Here is a 13970-nt window from a genome sequence, read left to right on the forward strand (position 1 = left end):
CTTTTGATGGCTGCATAATATTCCATTGTATATATATACCACATCTTCTTTATCCAGTCATCTGTCGATGGACATCTTGGCTCTTTCCACAGTTTGGCTATTGTGGACATTGCTGCTATAAACATCGGGGTGCACGTACCCTTTCGGATCCCTACTTTTGTATCTTTGGGGTAAATACCCAGTAGTGCAATTGCTGGATTATATGGTAGCTCTATTTTCAACTTTTTGAGGAACCTCCATACTGTTTTCCAGAGTGGCTGCACCAGTTTGCATTCCCACCAACAGTGTAGGAGGGTTCCCCTTTCTCCGCATCCCTGCCAACATCTGTCGGAAAACTAGATTTTCATAACAGAACATAATCTCAAATTCCAGTGTAGAGACTTATTAATACTCTGGTTTCTCTTCAGATCACATAAATCTTTCACCTTTTACTAATTAGAGATTTTTATTAGTGATTACAAGCTGGGTCTCTGGAATCAGCTGGTCATTAGATTTAATTGTTAACTTCTGATCTTCAGTTTCTTTATTTCCTAAGTGGTAGAAATAGTTTATATCTGACTCACTACACAAATTAGGTACAGAATATATAAAATGTGTAGTAAAAAGTCTGTTTTCATTCAGTAACAATTATTATTATTATTTTATTGTTGTTAAGTAAACAGACACAAATTATTTTGACTGGGGATTTATATTTAGAGGATATGGACTGGATTAACATTGCACTCTACCTTATAATAGCTGTATGGCCAACTTAACTTGTTAAGCTCCAGTTTATTTCATTTACAAAAATTAGTTTTATCTATCTTCCTTTATTTCTGGAGCCTTGCTTGGAACCAAATTTCTTCCTACTCTAAGGTTCAGCCTTTCTGAGCACATTAATTAATTCATAAATTACTCATTGAGTTCTTATGCTTTGCCATAAGATCTCCAACATCAAAAATCTCTGCTTAGAATCTCCTCAATCCTTGTCTATAGCATAGTGCTAGAATATTCCCTTCTTACTCTCTAACAGTGTCCTATCCACCAACCAGAATTTCTGCCACTGACAATATCAAGATAGTCTATGTTGCCAGAAACCTGTCTTATATCCAGCTCTGGAAATTTCTAGACTTGTTCATTTGCCCACCAAGCTACCATATTAACCCCTATGAAGACAAAAATATAATGTGTAAATATGTTATCTGCTGCAACTACTGAACAAATGAGATTAAAATAGGTTTTGCTTTTTCTTTGTAGATCTAGAAGTTATTTATAGTATGAGTTTTGATATCACTGTTTCTTTTTAAATATGTACTTTTGAATAAAACCTTTTTAAAATAACTACAGGGCGCCTGGGTGGCTCAGTCGTTAAGCGTCTGCTTTCGGCTCAGGTCATGATCCCAGGGTCCTGGGATCGAGTCCCACATCGGGCTCCCCGCTTGGTGGGAGGCCTGCTTCTCGCTCTCCCACTTCCCCTGCTTGTGTTCCTGCTCTCGCTGTCTCTCTCTCTGTCAAATAAATAAAATCTTTAAAAAAAATAAAATAAAATAAAATAAAATAAAATAAGAACTACAATGAAATTATAAGGAAAGGTATAAAGAAATGAACTTTAGCTAAAATAAGTCTTATTTGTAAGATTACTGTATGAAATTCCATATCTGTAATTATTGTTTCAATTTTTCTTGCATGAAAGATTTTCAGAAAAAAATACATTAATTATTTGAGACAATTTAATAATAATAACAGGATGTGATGGTAAAAAGTCACATGTTGATGGCTGAAAGGGATTTTATTCCAGTAAAGGAAGAATAGGATATAAGCTTATCAATTGAGATATCACCCATAAGTAAATGACGCCAATTGCCACAGCTGGCTTCATTTTCAACTGACAATTCAATAATCAACAAGTGACAGACAAGAGAAACCTATGACATGAGAATATAAACCATTTCAATAAATTATAAAAATAACTTTTGACTGACAGTTATTTTTATATTTAATGTAACATTACCTTTTTTCTCAGGGGAAATCAACCACATTGGTAGAGATCTTTCTTCCAGTTTAGTTCTCAGCTTAAACCTTAGGGTAAATAACTTTTGGAAAGTATGCCTCCCAGAAGGTAAAACTAGATGAAACTTGGTAAAACTCTAATTAATAAAAACAAGGAGAGAGAGAATTTACCTGTTCTTCCAAAGCCCCCAGTGATTTCTATTTGTTCAATGCAGATCAACTTTTTCCCAATTTCATGGTATGAATGGGTGACCAACATTCCTGACACCCACAATGCAATTATGACTTCTCATGGATAATTATTTTAGTCTAGTTCTCAAGTGAATGGCAAACTTTGGGTCTTTGACATGTCTTAAGTATTAGATCCATTGTGCCTGAGACCCCAATTCTTGTTTGCTTACATTTGCATCATATTTTAATCCCAGTTTCCATGCATTGCAGTTATGTTCCAAACTCAGAATTTGGTAATAAATTGGAATTATTGATGCTTAAGCAATGAAAATGTACTTATTTCATCATATTCTTGAACTATTAGACATCTTTAGTCCTTAATGGGACAGGATGTATTAGAATGGTTCTAATTTTTTTTCTTGAAAATATAAAAATCAAGCCAATTCTGAAATTAATACAGTGCTATTTGGATCATTCTATGTCAATGCAGAAAACTCATTGTTCTTTAAGGAAACAAAAGAGACAGAGAGAGAATAATGGGACAAAAGGAGAAATGAGGCAAAAGGACACAGGCTCCAGTTAAATACTGTGTATGCATAGTTATGGAAACATGTCCTATGAATAGCTAATAAAAAAATAAAAGACTTTAAAAACACCACTGATGGGTTGCCTGGGTGGCTCAGTGGGTTAAATGTTCGCCTTCAGCTCAGGTCATGATCTCAGGGTCCTGAGATCGAGTCCCACATCGGGCTCCCTGCTCAGCGGGGAGCCTGTTTCTTCCTCTCCGTTTGCCTGCCACTTCCCCGGCTGTGCTCTCTCTCTCTCTCTCTCTAATAAATAAATAAATAAATAAAATCTTTAAAAAACACCACTGAGGTTGGAACAATGAGAGACACCTCTGCCCAAGGATCTCCAATGTCTCTGAAGGTGTGCCCAAGGACATTTTAAGGGCATATGGTTCTACTGCCAAGTTTTGCTCTGGGGCCTCAAGTTAAAATGCCTATAACTGAGTTTTAGCTATTTAGAAATCCACTGCTGGACAATTTACTAGCAAAGAAGAGATATACAGATTATTCTGAAGGACAGAAAAGACTGAAAAAAACATTAGTAAAACACCAGCTGGCAGAGAAGATAGAGGGGCAAAAAAGGGAAAAGACAGGTGATGTAGACAGATGGAGAAACCAGGATGGAAAATGGTATTAATACATGTATGTCAGGGGCACAAATCCTGTAATTTACGAGCAGATCCTGCAAGTTAGGTATAGAGGGTATTAAAATTATTACAATGCAGTAAAGATTATATTGCTGAGTAACTGATAGTGTGAAGAGAAGCAGGCAGATATTAGCAAATACAGGAAATGTAGATATAAACAGGATGGAAGAAAATTAGATAAAAATAAGAATAGAATGATGCATAAGTTTTATGTTTCCTTACTAGAAGGGCCATATCTAAAACAGGATAAATAAAACTTGATGCATGGAGATTGTTTTCTAGGCAACAGCATTTAGATAAATAAGTCCTATCCCATTTAGATAGGACTGCATATTTTGTTAGAACTGAGATTAAATCAGTTTTAAACCTATGAAGGGACAATTCTGTTGGACTTAAAACTTACCTGAATGTATAGACAGTGTCACTATGAAAACCAATTTGTGAGCCCCTCGGTTTCAGGGCAGTGCTAAAAATAACACTGTCCATGTCCACAAGAAACTGACCATTCAAATATTTACTGAGTTATTACAACAGAACTGACATGGGCTGGGTACTGAGGATTGAATTAGAAAAAGGTGTGGTCTCTATTCTCAGGCAGCAACAGTATAATGAAGGAGAAATAAATTAAACGATTCCACAAATCAGTGTACTTTACATGTTGTGATAAAATCTATGCAAAAATAATACAAATTATCATGTGAATCTATAACAAGGGAGGATACTTTGACATAGGATGTGCTAGTGCTAGATTTTGGGACCAGAAGGAAGGCTGCCCTGAAACATGTACTTTTATCCAAGATCTAAAGGAGAAGTAGGGATCCTCTAGGAGTGGGGGGAAGAAGTGGTAAGATGATGGGGGTTGGGGGAAAGCAAAGCAAAGGCCTAGAGGTGAAGGGTCTGTCTTGGAGGATCAGAAAGAAATCAGTAGGTTGGGATTGATGGAGTGAATGGATGTAGTGTCTAAGAGAAGACTGGAATAGGCAGAAGTAGATCATGAAGGCTTTTGTAGGCCATGTTTCAACAATTGAGGCAATGACATGTTTACAAATTATAATGCAAATTAAAAAAGAATGTTCAAAAATAAAAATAAAAAAGAATGTTCATAAAGGCACTGGCAGAGTGTCCTCAGGAAGGACAGCACAAGGAGAGATCATTCTTACTGATAGTTCATTGAAGTCTTCTTGGGGGAGTTCACATCTGTGCAGAGCCTTGATGGAGGAATAGCATTTTAATTGAAGAACTGAGATGAGATCGACAGGGGGAAAAAACAATTGTGTAAAAGCACAGAGGAGGATATAACGTGGATGATGAATAAAGAATCTATTTGAAAGTATATAATTGGAGACATGCCTGAAATTATAGATTGGAACCAAATCATGGAGGACAATGCTGGTTACATGAAAAAATTTTTATTTTTCTTACTCTGTAAGTAGTGAGAAATCTATCATACTACTTAGAGTATGGGCTTTGGGTTTGAGTTTCAGGTTTGTCACTTACCAGTTGTGTGAATTTGGGCAATTTAACATGTCTTTGCCTGTTTTTTCAAATTCAGCATCTTTGGGATGATACAAGGTTAAATAAAGATTCATAAGATGAAATATATAAAGGCTTAGTTCAATGGTTTATATATAAAAGCTTAATGAATGGTATATACTTTTACTGTTAATATTAATAAAATAATTCACATTGGCCTGGAGGATACTTCGAGATAGGATACTTGGTACAGAGATCCTTGGGCTAGGGGTTGAGGCCATTGTAGAAATTAAGATATGCAGTGATGAGAATTTGAACTAAGAAGGGTGTTTGCAGCAGAAAGGATGGAAATGATGCCATACGAACAACATGTAGAAAAATGAAATATGGCTATGAACCACTTAACAGCTTAAGGGCAAAATGCAAAAGTCAGAAATGACTGAGGTTAGGTGGGTGGGTTAGGGACATGGTGTTCGCCATGCATTGAAATCAGAGCATCAAGAGAAAAAAAAAAAACTTTCTGGGGAATCAGTGTGTGAGTGTGAATATCATTCCCTGACTAGTGAAATGAGACATGTCTGATAAGAGACAATATATATTACCCATGACTCAAATTTAATTCACTCATTTATCTCTTTAAGAACTGTCCAAAATAAAAACATTCTGGTTAAAATTTACCTCATGATTTCTTGGAATCTGCTCATGTAATAGCTGGATACACACACACACACACACACACTGATGTGTTTAAGTAGAATGTGATGTTCTGTGCCTATCTTTTCATTTTTTGTGAAGTACAGTGCATGAAAAAAATGTATGAAACATAGATGTACCACTTAATATAAAGAGAATGCTCAGGTAATCATATCTAAGACAAAGAATATTACTAATATCTCAGAAGCCTCTCTCCATGCCCCTCTTCTTCTTCCATATCCTTAATTTTATATTAATTACTTTCCTCCCCTAGTTGTTAACTATTCACCCTTAGACCCATTCTTTTAGTTTTGCCTATTTTTAATGTTTATGCAAATGATATCAATGATGTTATGGATTCTCTTTTGTCTGTCTTCTTTTCTTCAAACTTTGTTTTTTATAAGATTTATCTTTTGGGTTGTTTATGGTTGTAGCTATACAAGTATTTGTTTGTTAATTATATTATTCAAAGGTATTTGCATTGTTTCTATTCATGGGCTATTATAAATAATATGGTTTGAATATTCTTATTTATGCCTGATGGTGCAAAAATGCATTCATTTCTATAGGGTAACCATATTGTAATAGAACTGGAAGAGTATGGCATAAATATATTTTTAACTTTTACTAGACAATGGCAAACTATTTCCCTCAAATAATTAGGACAATTATACTCCCATCAGCCATGGATGAGTGTTCCTGTTGTTACATATCATAACCTACCTTTGGCATTGTTATTTAATAAGTGAGTAGTGGTATATCATTGTGACTTTAACTTTTATGAGAACTTTCTGCTTATCTTTATTTTTTAAATTTTTTTTAAAGATTTTATTTATTTATTTGACAGAGAGAGACAAAGCGAGAGAAAGAACACAAGCAGGGGGGAGTGGGAGAGGGAGAAGCAGGCTTCCTGCTGAGCAGGGAGCCCGATGCGGGGCTCGATCCCAGGACCCCGGGATCATGACCCTAGCAGGAGGCAGACGCTCAACGACTGAGCCACCCAGGCACCCCTTTGCTTATTTTTATTGACCATTTGTAGTTTTCTTGGTAAGTGCCTTAGTCTGCTGCCCAGTTTTCTACGGTTTTCCATCTTTTCCCTGATGGATAAACAAAGAAGAAATTATTTATGTAATATTGTTATGATTTCTTTATTAGCTACATATGTTATAACTATCTTCTTCTCCTAGTCTTAAAAGAAATTATAATAATTCTAATGGTGCCATTTGGAGAGATAATTCTTAATATTTAATCAAATTTATCAAACTTTTCTTTATGGATAGTACTTTCTTGTCCTACTTAATAAAGATATTTTTTAATATTATAAAAGCTAATATCTGTATCTTTCACATTTAGGTTTACTTATACAGCCATATCATCTGAAATTAGTGATGGAAGTATGACTTAGGTCTTCTTTATGAAATAAAGTAGCTCCATTCTATTTCTAATTGCTGTAAGATTCTTTCCTATTTATTATGTATGTTCATAATTTTTTTCTTTATTCTGTTAATGTGGTGATTCTATACACTGCTTCCCTAATATTAAATAAAACATATGTTCCTGTGATAACCCCAACTTGGTCCTGATGCATTTTCTTTTATGTTGTATCATATTTACTTAGTGATATTTTAGTTAGGAATTTTGCATCTAATTTTGTGAGTGACATTACAATGTAATTTCTATGTTTTAGAGTCTTTGTTGGGTTTTAGGATTAAGGTTATGCTAGCTCATAAACGATGGGAGAAGATACCTGGTTGTTATCTTTTCTGGGAGAATCTGTAAGATCAGTATTCCTGACATTACTTATTCCTTAAATATTAGAAAGAATGCAACAATGAAACTACCTGAGTTTTTGCTGTGGCAAGATTTTCAGTTACAGATAATTATAAAAATACTTATAGGACTAATTTTATATACATATTTTTTATTGCAGTAAAATGTTATAAAAATTGCCATAGTAATCAGTTCAAGTGTACAATTCAGTGACATTAATCACATTCACAATGTTGTGCAACATCAACACTATTTCCAAAACTTTTTCATCAGTCCGAACAGGAACTCTGTAACCATTAAGCAATGACTTTCTTTTCTCCCCTCCCTCCTAGTCCCTGGTAACTTCTAATCTATTTTATGTCTCTATGAATCACCCATTCTAGATATTTCATATAACTGAGATTATGTAATATTTTTTCCTTTGGTATCTGGCCTAATTCCCTCCCACACCCTACCCCCTTTTAGTCATGGACAATGAATCATTTTCACTTTTATGTATTTATTTGCACAAATTTGCACAAACATGACTTCATTCACCAACACAAAACATACAACCAGGACACATACAAGAGGTGTAAGAGGCAATAAATAGAACTGTGGGGCCAGCTTGCTTTGGTCCATGGTGGGTCTATCCCTGAGCACCTGTCCCTGGCCCTTAACCGACAGCTGGAGCCAGGAGGGGCAGAGTCTGGGCAACTGGTATAACAGGCCAGACGTGCAGCCAAATGTCCCCTCCAAACAACCCCCCAGGGCCCTGCAGGGCATAAAGTCAGACTGGGCCAGACTCCACAGACCCTAGCTGTCAATGTCTGAGAGCACAGTTTCTTACCTTGTCTGAACTTTCAGGGAGCACGTGATGCCATCTTGTACCAGGGGCTTCCTCTTGATGGCATGCAGGCTTTGGCTGCAACTCTGAGGCTTCTTTTGGCCAGGCTGGTGGCTGGTTGCTGGTGGACTGCCTCTGTATCCGACCAACACTCATCCTCCAGGTCATTGTCCTGAACACCTTCTGCCCAGGACCCGATGGTTAGCCTGATTTTGGTTTTATCCAGTTTTATTTTGATGGTTTATGTGTAGATTTCTTTGCAGTCACCCTACATGGCATCATAAAATTGAAACAGTGGACTGATACTATCTGTACATTTTGGAAAATTCTCAGATGCCACCTCCTATTAATTATTTCTGTCTCATTAATATGCTTCTCCACATCTGAGACTCTAATTAAGCATATGTCACAGCTTCTCCTATATCCTCTTTATTTTCTCTTAGAAAGCAATTTTCCAAATTTCTGTCTCTAAATGCTGCATCCAGCTTTGTTGGTTTGGGGTCAAATTTCCAATTCATCATTTCTATTTCACTTTGTATAATCTGTTATTCAGTATGTCCGTTGATCCCTTGTATTATTATTCACTGCACTAAATGCTACAAAAATTTTTCTTCAGTATGCTAAGTCTCTATTGTTTCTAGTACTCTGCAGAAGCTTAGCTTTTATCTTCTTTACAGCATAAATATATACTATCTTCAGTCTGAGCCTGATAATTCCAATATTTGCAATTTCTATGTATCTGTACTTGTAATTTGTATGTGTTTATTTTTTCTCACTTCTGATGTTTCTTGCTTATGTCATCTTGCCAACTTTTTTTTTTCTGCATGGTTCATTTGATCCTGTGTGCAGTATATTGTCATTGAAAATGTATTTATAGAAGAAATTTGAGGATTAGGATCATGTTACCTATGATACTATTTTACTCCAGAAAAGAATTCTCATTAACTTCTGCTTGTTATCTGTGGATTTTCGCAATCCTTATTTAATTTAATGTAATTGCATGGTTTGAGATTTTCTGCACTATTCATAGTATTCCAAAATGGTCTTCGTTATGTATGTTCATTATTCCATCCAATGTTGGAGTGAGCCTTTGGAGGTCCAGAAGGGAAATGGTTTACTAAAGTCTGTTTCCTTTACTGGCCTTTGCCTCTACTCGTGTTGTCTTAGTTCTGTGAGGTTGTATATTATAGACTGGATGTTTGTGTCCCCCCAAAATTTGTATGTTAAGATCTTAACCCCAACATGATGGTATTTAGGAGGTGGGCCTTTGCAAGATAATTAGGTCATGAAGGTAGAGCCTTCATGACTGAGATTAGTGACCTTAGAAAAAGATACTAGAGAGCTTACTTTTCCTATTTTTCTTCTCTGTCATGTAAAACATTGTGAGAAGACAGTTATCTATGAGCCAGGAGGTGGGCCCACACCAGACCCTGGATATGCCAGCACTTTGATCTTGGACTTCTCTGCCTCCAAAACTGGGAGAAATACATGGTTACTGTTTAATCCACCCAATCTTTGGTAATTTGCATGGCAGCCCAAATGGACTAAGACACTGTCAAAAATAGAGTTCATCTCCACCACTTTTTAGGACCAGCAGTACCCAGGACAAGTGTAATATATATATTTTTTAATTTATTGATTTATTTGAGAGAGAGAGAGCAGGGGAAAGAGCAGAAGGAGAGGGAGAGAATCCCAAGCAGACTCACTGCTGAGCCCAGAGTCCACAGCAGGACTTGATCTCAGGACCCTGAAATTATGACCTGAGCAGAAATCAAGTCAGACACTTAACTGACTGAGCCACCCAGGCACCCCCAGGACAAGATTAAATGCTGTACTCATTGCTCTCAGTTCTCCTTCTCTCTTTATTTGAAGCTGACAAATGCCTCACTATTTTGTTAACTCTTTGCTTTATTTTATTTAAAAAGATTTAATTATCTGCTAAGAAGTAATTAGAAGTGGAATTTCAATGATATTTTTAAATTAATAACCCTTTGATGAATTTCTAACTCTCAGTAACTATCTTTATAGAAATATCTTTCTTTCTTATCCCTGAGGAAGGCTGACTTCATTACCCTCATCATTTTATTTCTGATTAAAATTATTTCTATATATTTTACTTGTAAGCTCTTTTCTGTTAAATATGAACAGAATATTTGTTCATATTTAACAATGAATTTTTTTTCTGCGTGGTTTTATTCATTTGGAATACAGAGGGTGTATTCCAAATGAATAAAATTTATAGAATGTTTGTGGATTTTTTTCCAGAAAGCAAACCAGAAGATGATTTCCTAGGCTTAAGAATTATATAAGCATGGAATATCTTAAAGTTATATATTATTGCTTTGTTATTTTTTTTATTTTTATTTTTTTAAAGTTTTATTTATTTATTTGACAGAGAGAGACATAGCGAGAGAGGGAACACAAGCAGGGGGAGTGGGAGAGGGAGAAGCAGGCTTCCCGCTGAGCAGGGAGCCCGATGCGGGGCTTGATCCCAGGACCCTGGGATCATGACCTGAGCCGAAGGCAGCCGCTTAACGATTGAGCCACCCAAGCGCCCCACTTCGTTATTTTTTACATAGTGCAATATAGCTTTAATATTTGCCTAAAACAGCAACATTTTATCATAACCAGAATCTTTGTAATCATTTATAATCTTTGCCACTTCTGTGGTAGGTGCTCTGCTAGGGTCTTTTTACATTATCTGCAAACTCATATTACACAACTGAAACTTTTTTAAGTGTTGAGCGTTTAATTCCCTTAACCCTGCAGGTTAGCATAAGTGAGACCTCAAAAGGACAACCAATTTGTCCAAGGTGCACACAGTTTTAAATAAATAGGGCAAAATTTAAAAATTCTTCTGCCTGACCTTAAATCCTTTTTATTTCTGTAACTTCATTAGAAACTGGCATGTAATTAATAAAATTAAATTATTCAAAAATATTTTCAGTTATTGGGTGAAAGGGAGGACCCAAAGTTAAATTGTACTCGAATAATTGTGATTTTTTTCAAATAATATTTATTTTAGGGGCTCCTGGGTGACTCAGTCGGTTAAGCAACTGACTCTTGATCTCAGCTCAAGTTGATCTCAGGGTTGTTAGTTCAAGCCCCACCTTGGGCTCCAGACCGAGTGTGGAGCCTACTTAAAAAAAAGTGAAGAATGTTTATTTTATCCTTTACCTTAAATAACAGCATGACTATATTTAAGAAATTTTTAATCCAATATATTCTTCTTAAAAAATAATAGAGTAAACTTTCTGGAAACTAAGTTATTTAAAAATTTTGTTTTATAATTATTTGTCAGCATCAATATTCACTGAATCAACACTACACAGACATATCTGTGATAGGACATATGTTTAAGAGACATAGAAGTCAGATGAACTTTTTCTACTTCAAACTCAGAATTTGAATCCAAATTTTATTTGAATTAGAACACACTATCACTTTAAAAAAAAAAGAAAATACTAAAAATATTATCTCTTTATGGATCTAGAATAAATTGAAAGATGGAAGAAGACCAATCATTTGCTTACCAGTTCTGTATTAATCTCTGCCCTAAGTTTGTTCTCATGCATTATCTCAATTAAATTTCACAGTGGATATTTTATAATCGTATTGTTTTCTAGTGTAGCTCAGAAATGTTAAAAAAAATAATTGCCCTACACCACAAGGTGACTACCCAGGCCAATTTTCCCATTCCTCAACTTCTACCATTGTGTCTCTCAAATATAGATCACAAACCTGTTCAAAAAAAAAATAATAAGTTTATCTAATGTAGCAGCCAATTTTGCTTTCTGCCCCCTTACCATCATTGCGCAGCTATCCTTTATAACCCATTGGTCATGATTTTTCTTCATCTCCTGATCAAATCCTTTATGTAGGATTTATATAAATTATCAAAGAGGTAGGCTTAGGCTTTATATGGAAACTGTTTCTCAAAAATATAAAGTTACTTAGTGAAGGCAACAGCTAGTAAAAAAAAGAACAACTGTTAGAATCGAGGTCTCCAAAACCTGTTCTTTTCCTACCTTATATAGATCAGGGTGATTATCAAGATCAGGCCAAGTCTTGATCTGACATTGAGGCATGCATGATGGATATGGCTTATTATGCTGCTAGTTGGCAGGAGGTAGATATCTTTTATTCAAAAAATAATTACTTGTTGCTAAAATCCCAAACATACTTTATTACAAAGCAGATGCCATCACATGACTCAAGCAATACCTCTTCCACCTACTTATAAAATTACCCTTCTTGGTTACCAATAGCAAAGAATATTTAGTATTTATTCTGTTCATTCATGGAAGAAATATTTTACCTAAATAACTAACCAAGCACACCTTCCTTTAGCATGTCGGACTAATTATGCTTATTAGTGAAATCTTATGAGCACTTTGTGGTGTTTGAATTTCATAAGGAGTCAACCAGGCTTAGATAGAAGTGCAGTGTTACCTAACAAATATTTATCTTTACTTTGTGCCATGTACTGAGGATAAAATGCAGAGGTGGATGTAGTCTTCATTCTTTAGGATATCTTACTCTGTTAGAGAGATTTTCATTATTTAAAAATTCTAATAAGGATGGTAATAATTTTTACCTTAGAATAAGTCTTTGCTTTATTAAACAAATATATAACTATGCTAGAGAACAGAATTTCATTAATTCGTTAGTTTTGATTTCCTGCTATGAACATTAACAATAACATTAACAAAAGCATATACACAGTAGAATTAAGTTTTGATGCTAAATCGTATCTCAGACCAATATAACTGAAAGCATTCTGCCCAGCATTGAAGAGACCTAAGGTTTTGCTTTAGTTATGTTGATAACTGACTGTGTGATTGTGGAAAGTTATTGGGTCTCATTCCAATTCACAAAATAAGGAACATAAAATGGATACTACTTAAAAATTTATTAGGAAGTCAAAGTTAATAATAAAAATATTATAAATTGTTATTTAAGTATTTATCAACATCTAAAGCCCACCTAACGGAAGTACATTCTCATTGCTATTTCCCCACATAAATTATATTTCTTAGAGGGTAGGGTTATGTTTTCTATGGGTTTTGTTGTTGTTCATTGTTATAATGCCTAGCACATTGCTGACTGCAGAACATGTGAATGAGACAGAACTATATCCTCTTTTTGTATAAAGGGAAAAGCTGACATTTTCAAAGAAAGACCAAAAGATGTTTGACATAATTTTCTCTGAACTTAATGACTTCATTTTTAAAATCTGAAAAAAGTCAAAATCCAAATAAGCATTTTCAGTGTAATTGGGCTATTTTTCTGACTAAACAGAAACAACTTAATCAAGTTTGATTGGAAATTTGCAAAAAAAAATGTATGAGTGGTTGCAAGTGTTAGTAGTAATGAAGTTGCTAGTTTTTTTTAATCATTCTTAAAAGATACTTTGCCCTGATTGAAAGGATAATGAATTTCACATCTTATCTAAAAGATATCCAGAATCCAATATTTGTTGACACAGCAAAATGTGTTTTTTAATATGTGAATATGTAAGCTTGTATGTGGGGGTGTGTATATATACCTACACCTATATTGAGATAGTGGGTGTGTATTTTTGGTTAATGGATAAAATCTAAATTGAACAACTCTATACGTCACAAATAAAAAGAAAATATAGTATTTGGAAGAACAAAACTCTCTGAGAACACAGAACTGACATATTCAGAGTGTTTAGGCACATCAAGTCTCTTCTGGTAATCTCTATGGTATGTGGAAGATTAATGTATGTTTGAATAGAATATAATATAGTTTATTAAACTGAATCTATTCTAAAGATTTTTTGGAAAACCAAAATGATGGTCTTAATTA

The sequence above is a fragment of the Leptonychotes weddellii genome, chromosome 11 (genome assembly GCF_054177405.1).
Source record: "Leptonychotes weddellii isolate Sample4059 chromosome 11, ASM5417740v2, whole genome shotgun sequence".
NCBI classification, from domain to species: Eukaryota; Metazoa; Chordata; class Mammalia; order Carnivora; family Phocidae; genus Leptonychotes; species Leptonychotes weddellii.